The following is a 10,474-nucleotide window of genomic DNA, read 5'->3' on the forward strand; positions in this document are numbered from 1 at the left end:
TGGTTAATTCACAATCTATTTAATGTGAATCTTATGTTATCCATAAAAGTTGCACATTCTCTTTATAACTTGTTAGTGGAGCTCGTTTGGTTAACCAGAACGTCAATTTGAGAGTATAGGTAGAGAATGATATGGAACTCGCAAATCTCAATCATAACTTGAGTCCAGGACCACACGATTTTTTATGGTCGATTCACCATCTGTTCAATGATCCACGTGTCACGTCCCAAAATTCAAGACTAAAAATTTCTTTTAATAAAACATTACTTTAAAGCAACGTCATCATTCCAAAACATAATCAGAGTATTAATTTCCAAAACACATGTTCGTTATCAGAGTAAACATTCCCAGGCTGTCTAATCTATGGTGTGTGCCATGCGATCACCCCGAGCTCTTCCCTCTGCTACCAGAAGCACCTGAAACCAAAACTAAAAACTGTAAGCACGAAGCTTAGTGAGTTCCCTACCCTACCACATACCATGCATAACCACATACTGCACATACTGGGCCACACCCGCTATCCTGGGCCTCGCCCCTACCTCAGGCCTCACCCGCTACAACGGCCCCGCCGCTCCAGGCCCCGCCTGGCTTCAAGCCCCGCTCGGATACAGATCTGTTTCACTTATGCCTCGTCTGTCACAGGGCCTCGCCCGCTAACATATAATAGCACATAAACATATCACATCACATAAGCTAAACACATACTAACGAATCTTGTCCTAAGGCCTCGCCTGACTCTGGGCCTCGCCCTTGACCTGCTACTGATGAGTCATGGAACCCCGTCCATACTCCTGCCGATAGTGAGGTATGGGCCCAGCCCACTCTCACTCCTTCCCTAACTTGGGCCTCGCCCCTGATCTACTGCTAATGAGATGTGGAACACCATCCACACTCTGCTATTGGTGAGTTACGGTACCTCGCCCACACTCACCTCCTTACCAGGCACATACAAGTATCACACAGACAACAAGTATAAACTATCACATAAACCATTCCTTGGGCACCCGCCCGCTATCATTGGACCTCGTCCTGAATATCATACTAGCATACTATGCCTAGGGCTAACCCTCGGGTCTTCTACTCATAACTACATGGGCCGGCATTGTGGCTGTAGACCCATTCACACAAAAGGGAAACTCACCTGCACTGGCTGAACTTGCTGATGAACCCACTAGCTGCTGCCCGACAACTCTCTGAACTCCTGCTCCACTCGTTCCCCGAGCTACCAATATCAATGCAACACTGATTCTAACTGACCCCCGAAAGACAACCAAGTCAACTCTGGTCAAAGTCAACCTTCCAGGTCAACCCTACTCGCCGAGTCACCCTATTGACTCGCTGAGTTCATATGTTCAGAGTCCTTCCATTCGCGACTCGACTCGCCGAGTCAGTCCATGACTCGCCGAGTCTACCGATTTCCGAGCCCTGACCTGTCCAAGTCACCGAATCTTCATTCGACTCACTGATTCGAGTCTAAACTTGAAAGGTTTGGGGTTTCACGACCTGACCCACCGAGTCCAAGAACAGACTCGCCGAGTCCAAGACAATCTTCAACAGACTCGCCGAGTTGTTCTTCCAACTCGCCGAGTTCCTGCCCAACTTCATCTGAATCGACGAGCTGTTCATCCCACTCGTCGAGTTCCTCCAAATCTTCATGCTACTCGCCGAGTCCACTCAAAGGACTCGCCGAGTCCATTCAGATCTCCATACATGCAGAGGACTTTTGAGTCATGCATGGACTCCAAACTGTAGATCTACCCTTCCCAAGCCTATTCCTCACGTAAAGTTGCAAACTTTACGTGTAGAGAAGGAGATATAGGCAAAATACACCATAAACTAGGGTTTAAGGCAAGGAGGCTCCATAATCAACTCAAGGGCAGATACTTTATGCTTCTCAAGACCATAATATGCTTAGATCCGAAGTAGCAACTTCAGATCTGGCTTCTAACTCAAAATAATAAAATTATGGCTAAAAAGCCCCAAAACTCACACATAGATCTAGGTGAAAAAGAGTCCAAGAACTAGTTTATTACCTCCAAATGCTCAGAAATATCTTCCCAATCCCGGATCTATAGCCCCTTCTTGCACCTCCAAGATCCTTCTTCCTTCTCCAAGCTTTAATGCACCCTTCAAGGCAACAATTGGCTCAATCAATCGATATGGCGGCTAGGGTTTGGTGTTCTGGGTGAAAGAGGCAGTAAAGGAACCCTAGGGGAGAGAATGAGACGTTTAAATAGGCTCCAAGTCCCAGATTTAGGGTTTTCCTTGTATAGACCAGACTCGCCGAGTCGGTCACTTACTCCTCGACCCGGATCCCGCTCGGACTCGCCGAGTTCCTCCTTGGACTCGCCGAGTCACCTCTTAAAATTAGGGTTTTCTTTCCTTTCTTGGCCTTCCAGACCTTGGGTGTTACACCGCGACGACCCTGTTATTGAATATGAGATGAACATAATATGACGTTAACATGTCATTGATAGTTAATGAATCTCAAAGATCTAGGAATTTCGCGGTGATCGAAATTGGAAAAGGGATTTTCCTACCTAAATAACTTTATGGTGTGTTTAAGGCATCCCTTTACACATCATGGAGCCAAATATGGATCCTAGCGTTCTAAAATAATTTTATTTAGGGTGATTATTTTTTAAGGAGTAACGAAACAAACTATAATGGGAATTGATATTGAATGATGTCTATAACCTTATCCATTAAATCGTACTGCTATAAAACCTTTGACAGGATTAGCTATTAGGATGAACAATCCTGTCTAAATTCGTAGTTTGGGAATAGTTCTCATAAACAAAAAGAAAGATCATGTCTTTGATAAAGCTCTTCCTGAGGTTACTCCAAAGATTGCATTCTAAAATCTTAGAAAGAGCAGTTGTCAAGTGTACGTTGTAAATTGATATTTTGAAGTAAAATGGAATTTCCTTAAGTTGGGAATTGACTAGGGTTAGTCGACTAGTTGACGTGTCCATATAACCAGTTCATTCTGATTTTGATATGAACAACTTGGAATGTCCATTAAGGAGTTGTGTAGCATGTTGAGGTTTCCTTTTGGAACTAACATGGCCAATCATAGAAAATCATACTTCAAAACACTCCCATGTTTTACTATCATGAATAGAAGTGTCAAGAAGAAGAAATCCAATTGTCCATGGATAAAGAGGCAATTAGTGTTGGTTTACCTAATCTAGGTCTAAATGCCAAGGACAAAGGAAGGCTTATTCTGAGACATGTTCTGATAGCTATTCATTTCCATAACAAGAAAGGACTAAGAAAGCATACATGCCCAAAATATATATTTGAGGTGGAAGGATGGAAACATGAAGAAGTTAAGTTTGATCTTGGATCATGAGCCCTTCCTACTTTCCATAGGATCAAAAGCTAACTATTTCTCCCTTGTTTGGTGTTCAATCAAATATATGGTTTTATAATGCCATCTTAATATTATTTCTAAACCTTGAGTATTTTACTAAGGATTAAGTACTGACATTTGCAAGAATGTGTAGTGACTAAAATGAAGTAAGAAGACAGAAATATGGAGAAGGTAATTTGATCATGAATGTCAAGCCCTTGCTATTATTCATAGGATCAAAAGACAACTTTTTTCAAATGTTTAGTCTATGGTCTTAAAATTGAAATTGTTTATACTATGATTCATGATATAGTTCTGACTTATTTAAATGTGGAGCATTCTAACATGTTAAAAGAATGTCATGAAATCTATGAAGGTAGTATAGTAACAATAGTTAAAAGTTGATTCGAATATTTGAATAAGATGTATTATTGTGGTGCAAGTATCTATGACATCCCCATTTTCACGGCAAGAAAAGACCAATTTTGTTTATGCTTTATAAAAATCAGAGTATCTCTTTTAATAAAAATGTTGCGGAATTTGTTCCCAGAAAAACACCATAAATGCGTTATCAAAACATTTCCAAAGAAACGTATTTTATTCATTTTAAAACATTTGGGATGTCATCGTCAATACAAAAACATAAGCATAAATAGAACTTACATTCATTTACACTAGCGATCTATATCTCCTTAATCTCTCAGTATAAGGTAACTTCACATCGTCACCTGTGATATAAATAAACTGAGTGGGCAAGTTGGGAAACCTGGTGAGTACATAAGGTTTTCAACTCGCAATAATATGATTATTATGTTTAAACAATCAAACAATCAACCCAATTACCCATCCCCATTATCTTTTTTTTACTCTTAAGGATCTACCCTAAGAATCAGCTATTCCTCATTCATGCATTCCTAAGGATCATCCTAAGGAATCAGCACGAAGTCCATCGTTGTCATGGTTTACACAACAGGCACTAAGTCTAGATAGTCGCCAGGGTTTAGGCATCAAGTCTGCATGATCGCCAAGGTTTACATAACGGGTACTAAGTCTACATAGTCGCCAGGGTTTAAACATCGAGTCTGCATGATCGCCAAGGTTTAGGCACCAAGTCTGCATGGTCGCCAAGGTTTAGAGTACACTGGGTGAACACATCGTTCACAAGACCTACAGGTTGCGAGCCTGCTAGTGTTCCACTGGACTGTCTAGAATAGTCCGTGGTTGTCATCCATACTATGCTGAATGATGGGGCCATCATTTGGGAAAAAGGCTTCTCACATCATCCACCTCTCACCCTCACCTCATGGTCTAAATCATCCCTCATCTCATCATCCAACTCATATTTCACCTACCCATGTTTTACCCAACACATTTTGTAGATATAAAATACATATACGGTTTAAATCACTCAAAACATGTATAAAATTGTTCATCCAACATAGATAGCAAGTATACAGATAATATGCACACACAACACGTAATTTATATAGAATACTTCATATCTATGTGTAAGCTGAAAGTCACTATGCACTCACCTAATTAGATGGTGACTCTGCACTTAAACAACGTTCGTTATCTCAAAATAATTTTCCCTCGACAAAACCTAGTATCAATACCACTAGGGTTTAGTCTAACGTTAATCGCGACTAATTAATAGTCTAGCCATCATTATTATTATATATGCTTTAAACAACACTATATATAACTCATAATAATAGCCCACATAATTATTTTATGGACCTAATAACATTACTATAATTATTTGAAAGCTATATTAAAAATTGTGTAGGCGTAGCTCACTTACAGCAGGTTTTAAAGAAAATCAGGCTTCGCTTGGAGCAGCGTTTCGAAACCGAAAGACCCTTTTTCTCGGGACTCCGGGAGCCTCGAGACTTCCTTTGGGTGCTAGGGGAGTTCCCTAGGGTTTAGGGGGTTTAGGAGCCTTAGAGAGAGAAATTAGTGAGAGAAAGAAGGTGGAAATGTGCAAGGAACTCGGCTGCCTTCGCTTCCTTTTATAGTCCCTCAGACCTCGGACTACGCTGCACGTTCGGAAGGGCTACGATGGGCGTAGTTTTGGATAAGATGCGAGGTGTCAGTCTCCGGGTGGTGCGACGTGGAGCTTGCTGGGTCGAGGAGTGCGAGGCGTACATGGTGCGTTCCGAGCTTCGTAAGCGGGGCGTAATGTGAGGACAGGTGCCACCCATCCGAAGCGAGGCGTGGGCAACAAGGGACGGTTGAGATTCGGCCACGTCAGCAACTTCGCAAATTCACACTCCGACTTCTAAAAATCATAACTCTCGCATACGAGCTCCGTTTTCTACGATCTTTATATCCACGTGTAGGCGGGAATGTATTCTACAACTTTCGTTTAGACTCCGTCGGCTAATTTTGAATTTATTTTAAAAGTTATATTAACAGGCCGGGACATGATTGGTCCGTTAAATTCTCATAACTTCTTCATCTGACGTCCGTTTTCGTCCATATTTTTCTCGTTATCCTACTATTAACAAGATATTCGATTCTTGTCTAGGTTGTGTCGGCTAAAAACTGCTCGATCTACTATTTGCATTTCGTGTTGTACATTGCTAAGCCGAAACTTTGAAAAATCATAACTTCCACATACAAAGTCAGATTTGGGTGTTCTTTTTATGGACGCTCTCGGTTTAATGTATTATATGATTTTCTTTTAGGTTGCTAAGGCTAAAACTTGCTCTATCGTAAATTCACTATTTATGCTTCCCGTTATTGTGTCGGTTCCGCCGCGAAACTTCGACGGGTCATAACTTCTTCGTTATAACTCGGATTTCGGCGTTCTTTATATGTACGGAAACCTTGTAACATATACTAAAACTTGGTTAAGATTATTTATTCTAAATAATCTTTTGTCGAAAAGTAATTTTTGACACTTATTGCCTCTAAATTGACTAGCTCGGATCTACGGGCGTTACAATTATCTCCCCCTTAAGATGATTACGTCCCGGAATCTTCAACGAAACAGAGTTGTATAATGACTCCATATATTATCTCTTCATCCTAGGCAATAATTGTATCTTCTATGTTGCTTCAAACGAGTATCAAACTCTTGGACTCCTTGAGTGCAGGCGGTGCTTGAACTTGCGCCTGCTCATTATACTCCAAACTATGACATTCGAGTCAAAATATTGATTCGTACTGGAGACTCCTTCTTCTTCTTAACAAACTTAAGATAAGTTCTTTTATTACTATAATGGATCGATGTGTCATATTCTAGTGACCTATCATCGTGTGTTGCAACGCTTAGACTCAGGTCTCTTAGAGTCAAATTCGAAAATAGACTATACCTTCTTTCATATTCTAATGTGATATAATCACATCTTAAAAGGTAACATTTCTAGCTACAAGCAACTATCGCGATACCTCTACTGGTCGCTTTGATTGTCTCTTATTCCAATCTTCCGGCTTAAGTCAGATATTACATCTAACTCACCTAGGTCTGCACCATTTAATCCCAAAATGACAGTGCCACTAAGGACGAAACAACCACCATACCCATCCCCAGCCTAAACAACCATAATCGATAAACTGAATAAGACGGGAACACATTGTAATGAACCATGATGCCAAACTATACAATCTAACCTCAACCAGCTCCTTAGAATCGCTGAAATTTTTCATAGATTCAAGTACGGATCCTGTACTTTCATTAGTACGGACCCAATACTACCTTCCACACCTATTTGTACTTTCCTAAAGGCTCGTTTTGGATTCTCTAAGTAACTACACAATTCGGTACTCCAAGTACCTGGTAAACAACATAACCAAGCCTACTAACGCACTTCCTAGGCTCTCCTAGGTCCCGACCCTACCCTGCCATCAGCTATTGAAGAACTCTCAATAATTTCAGTTAACTTCTTCATGAATACAATCACATGCCACAAAGCCTAGATAATCCTTCGAGTAACAAACTCGACCCTACAACGGTTAGATTCAAATGAGAGCTGCGTAATAGAGTCAAATCCATCACTCTGAGATTATTTAACCTTTGCAACATGTGACTTGACATATTCCCTTAATAGTTAACTCACATCACTAAGAGTTCCACAAAGCACAAAGCAGGTAGCATTCGTGCAGTAACACTCCAAGCCACAGAACAAACAAAGGACATACCCAAGCTCACTTACTACTAACTATGCTAGGAGCTTCCAACCTCACTGTCAGTTACCTTATGCATGCAAATTATACACAATACATGATCAAATAGACTATCGAATAAAAGACTCTACCCTAAGACCATAACCAAACAAGGAACATGAAATAAGGCAAAATCATTCATTCTATGGCTATATGATCCTAATCGTATATGATTTTTAAAGCGTACACTTAGCAATCACTTCTACCAATACAAATTCCAAATCTAGAATAACATCCAATTCTCATAAGCTACAAGGCATCACATATCAGGCCAATCTATCATGCAATTCTTGAAAATATCCCTAGCCTCATCCTAGCATGCAAGCATTCATATAATATATCATATCAACATGTAATGGGTATTATGGGAATCACTTACTTGAGCTCAGCTGATTGCACGTATCACACCCCCTTTTTCTTTATAAAAATATTTTCAAAACTTGTTTTCGTTATAAAAATCTTTTTAGAAACATATTTTCATTCAAAATATTACCAATTCCTTAGTTTGAGTTCGGACATACCCGAGAGTGTAACCGAATCCCTCAAACCAAGCTCTGATATCAACTTGTAACGTCCCGAAAATCCAAGGTAAAATTTTCATTTTTAAAATAATAATCATACAAAGAGTTGTTCCAAAACCAATGAAAGTAAATATATTATTTAAACATCTGAGTAATATCATTAATTGCCAATGCAGAAAACTAAGGGGTATGTTATGCAGTCACGTTAGGCCCTTCTCATTTGAACCAAAAGTACCTAAAACCGTAAATATGAAAACTAAGCACAAAGCATAGTGAGTTCCCCAAAATACCACATACCAAAACATACAAGTGTCATGGGCTACCCCCGTGGTCTATTCTTGCAATGCCGATGGCCAAATCCCGGTCTTACATACAAGTGCGAGGGGCCAGATCCTGGTCTTTCATACAAATACCAGGGGTCAGATCCTAATCTTCCATACAATTATCAGGGGCCAGATCCTAGTCTTTCGTACAATTGTCATGGGCCAGATCTTGGTCTTTCATGCAAGCATCACAGAGACACCTAGCATTCGACATAACAAGTAATGGGCCGACATTGATGCCTTTGACCCATGGATCTAGTGAGAAAACTCACATCATAGTCTGAAAGAATAGTTGTACTGATCACTTCTCTAAAATCTATCTCTGTTGGTCACCTATTTAATTGACAGGAACCCAAATCTCAAACTATAAATCAAATTACCCAAAATGCCCTTAAGTCAAACTTGGTCAACACTTGTTAATGTTAAAGTCAACGATCAAGGTCCAAAAGTCAATATTTCTTCCCAGTGGAGTACGCCCAGCGTACTCCGATGTTGACCAAAAGCGGGGTGCTGACCGCGTACGCGCAGCGTACCACCAGGTATGTCCAATGTACGCAACCCAGTCCCAAAACTCCATCAAGAGCTTATTCCATTAATCCCTTACGTCCAAAACTCAGATCCAATCCCAAAATGATGTCATAAGTCATAAAGTTTCCAACTTTATGACTTTTCATGGCCATAAGATGCTTAATGTCCAAAACCCTAAGTTCTTAACCCAATACGACATCACAACTCTTGTATGGAAGGTATAGAAGGGACAAGATCAAATTTTTATGGTTCATAGTAGCTCCATAATGGATAAAGGTTTCCAATGTTATCTATTAGAATGGTCCCAACAAACAATATCTAGTCTTTAGTCTCAAAGGGACCTAAAAGTGCATCTTTTTCAACTTAATCTATTAAGTACAAGTCTCCAACCTTCAGATCTGAATCAAAATGATGTTTAGATGGATAAAGTTTCCAAATTTATCCATAACAAGGTCACAAACTTTCAAGATCTAAAATTTATGCACTTATAGTGTCACACCCCCGGACTAGACGGCGGAAACGTCCGGAGTCGGGTGACTTCATTGTGCAGTATCATAACAATTGAATATAAATGAAAAAGAGCAATCCAAACATTATACATTGAGATAAAAAAAACTTACATGGTTTACATATTGTATTTGTTCTTTGAGTTACACAAAAGATACATAAGTAGAAAACTTCAAACTACAGATAATAGTCCTGCATCCGCGTCCCTTATTTCCTGCTTACTAGATCCCTGAGAATACAAGTCGTTTTGAAAAGCGTCAACTAAAAAGTTGGTGAGTTCATAAGCATTTTGTATTAAATCATTTACACTTGTTTAGAATCGTTCTCATTGTACTTTCAGAAAATCCGATATTTTCTATGAAATCGTTTGAAGTCTTGCCTTGAAAATCATGGATATATGTGTGCATGCCATTACTTTTGTTCATCCTTATAAGGAGTGATTTTGAAAAGTAGTGTGATTTGTAAAAGCGAGTTGTGTACGAGAATAGTTCTTTTGAATAGTAATAGCCAACCGTTTCAAGAAAAATCCCTTATTTTCAAAAAGAACATATGTTTGAAAATCTTGTTCCTCTTATCAAGTAAAATTAAGTGTGCGTTATAGTTTATTGTTATTGAAATCGTAGAAAATCGTTTTCTCCAGAAAATCCTATATTTTCTGCTATAAAATATTCGTAAGTTCTAGTTCCAACTATGTATATGTGTGGGTTAGTTTATCGTTTTCAAAACCGTTTACAAACGTTTTCCATAGAGTCCTACGCTTTTTAATTTGTAAAATAGCAGTATTACGACTCTATACTTGTTAGGAGAGAGAATCAACATGGCAATTGTGGACATTCTACGCGATGAAAAAAGATAGTCAACACAACAAATACGGACCATCACCTATCACGTGTAGGATAGTCAACACAACGTGCGAAAATTTATTTATGAGGTTTTCCTTACATAAATTTCTAGTTAATAAAACATATTCTAGTGAGTCGTTATAACCATACTAATCTGACGGAGTGCCCGTTTTGGCGTTTCTCAAGCGCCCTAGTTTTGGAAAAGACATTTGTCACCCTAGATTGGTC

This window comes from Lactuca sativa, chromosome 5 (assembly GCF_002870075.4).
Source record: "Lactuca sativa cultivar Salinas chromosome 5, Lsat_Salinas_v11, whole genome shotgun sequence".
NCBI classification, from domain to species: domain Eukaryota; kingdom Viridiplantae; phylum Streptophyta; class Magnoliopsida; order Asterales; family Asteraceae; genus Lactuca; species Lactuca sativa.